This window comes from Trichechus manatus, unplaced genomic scaffold (assembly GCF_000243295.1).
Source record: "Trichechus manatus latirostris isolate Lorelei unplaced genomic scaffold, TriManLat1.0 scaffold00104, whole genome shotgun sequence".
NCBI classification, from domain to species: Eukaryota; Metazoa; Chordata; class Mammalia; order Sirenia; family Trichechidae; genus Trichechus; species Trichechus manatus.
The window spans coordinates 3506897-3509222 of record NW_004444040.1 but is presented as its reverse complement, the minus strand read 5'-3'; positions in this window follow the sequence as shown (position 1 = coordinate 3509222).

Sequence of the window (2326 nt, the reverse complement as noted above, 5' to 3'; positions counted from 1 at the left end):
GGCTCTAAAAGATTATGGAAGACAGAGAACACATAACTGTGTCAGAGACACAATGGAAATACCCATTCTCCCTTTCCCTATAATCCTAGTTTTGTTGTAGGTGGCATTAAAAACAACATTTCACCATCTCCCTTGGAGCCAAAGGTGGATGTGTGGCATTTTTCCTCCCAATGCGACTTAAGCTGAAGTTTGCTGGGTATTGCTGGGATAGCATTGCTTCCTAATATAGGTACCAACTCTTCCTCCCTCTGGCTTCTTCCTTCTTCCTGGACCACAGATGTGATGGCTCTGCGGGAGCGGCCATATTTTGACCATGAGGTTGGAAAAGTCAACGGAATCAGGGCCCTGGGCTCAAATATTCTTAGGTCATTTAACCAAGACCAACAATTGCCTATCCCTGGACATTTCATTATGTGGCCAAAATAAATCTCTGTTTTGTTTAAGACACTGATATCTGGGTTTTCTGACACATGAAGTTGAACTCAAAATTCCTAACTGATGTGTCAGCATGCATATAATTAATGTTCCTTAGGAAGAGACCAGAACAAATGGGTTCGATCTAATCATTGAAGCTACAAGAGAATGAAACTCTCCTGAGATGAAGAAATATGCAGATTGAAAGAGCATATTGTCTTCTGAATAAAATCAATGAAAAGATCTACATCTAATAACATTTAAAGACATCCCAGCAAAGTATCTAAACTTTGAGTAAAAAGATGGGATCCAGGTAGAAAAAGATAAGAATAACAAAGGGTCAAAAATCAAGCTGGCCTTAATAGCAACCTTTACAGAGTTCTAAGGGGAAAAATATTGTGACACAAGGATTTTATACCTCGTGTGTCTTTTACGTGTAAGGGAGAAATAAGAACATTTTCAGACATGCAAGATCTCAAAAAAATATACCCTACCTAACATACAATAAAATACTATGCCAAAAACCAAACCCGTTGCTGTCAAGTTGATTCCGACTCGTAGCGACGCTACAGGACAGAGTAGAACTGCCCCATGGGGTTTCCAAGGAGTGCCTGGTGGATTTGAACTACTGACCTTTTTTGGTTAGCAGCCATAGCTCCTAACCACTATGCCACCAGGGTTTCCTAAAACACTATGCAGCTATTTAAAAAAAAAAAGAACATGGAAGCTTTTTATGTAGTATTGTGGAAAGATTGCCAAGATACATTGTTGCATGAAAGAAGCAAGATGAAGACCAGTAAGGAAAACATTCTACCTTAAGGATTAACATGGCATAAAAATAAGAATCTAAATTAGTATTGGCTTGTTTATGCTTAAAGAAAGGAGGGGAAACATAAGAAACTAGGAACTGTGTGGCTAATGATGGTTAAAAAAAAAAAACAAAACCCGTTGCCATAGAGTCGATTTAGACTCATAGCGACCCTATAGGACAGAGTAGAACTGCCCCTGTAGGGTTTCCAAGGAGTGCCTGGTGGATTCGAACTACCATCTTTTTGGTTAGCAGCTGTAGCTCTTAATCACTATGTCCCCAGGGTTTCCTAATGATTGTTAGAGGAGGTTATACTGAGAAGATGAGGAGCAAGAATGAGTAATTTCTCCACACACTTTGGGTTGGTTTTTGAGCTATGTGAAAGTACTACCCACTCAAAAATGTAAACTTAAAATACTGTATTTTAAACCTCAAAATAATATATAATATATATAAACCAAGACAAAAACCTGTTGCTGTCAAGTTGATTCCAACTCATAGCGACTCTATAGGACAGAGTAGAACTGCCCCGTGAAGCGTTTCCAACGCTGTAACTCTTTACCAAAGCGGACTGCCACATCTTTCTCCCGTGGAGTGGCTGGTGAATTCCAAACGCTGACTTTTTGGTTAGCAGCTGAGCACTTAACCACTGCACTACCAGGACTCCACTATATATTATATAGTACATATACATATAGAGAGAGAAAGAAGCAGAGAGAGAAATAAAGGGAGAGGGACATATTATGTTACACCATCTGCTCTAAATAAGGGGCGTGGTGGGCAAACCTCACCTCCATTGCTAACTACAAGGTAAGGATCAGCATGACTCCAATTCTCACCTGAAAATGGATCCAGTCCTTACCTTCCCACTTCTCTATCCTTGTCATCGACTGATCTAAGGGTCACTCTCTCTCTTTCCCAGCCACCCAGAGCTAGGTCAGACGACACAAGTTAAAGGGACACAGTCCTTAAGACCACCAATAGGCAGACCCAGCCCCTGCTGGCTCTCACTGCCTCTGTGGGTTTGCATAATTCCCTGTAATGAATCACAGAGTTCATGGAAAGTATACTATACCAATTTATTATGAACAAAAAGTATACAAA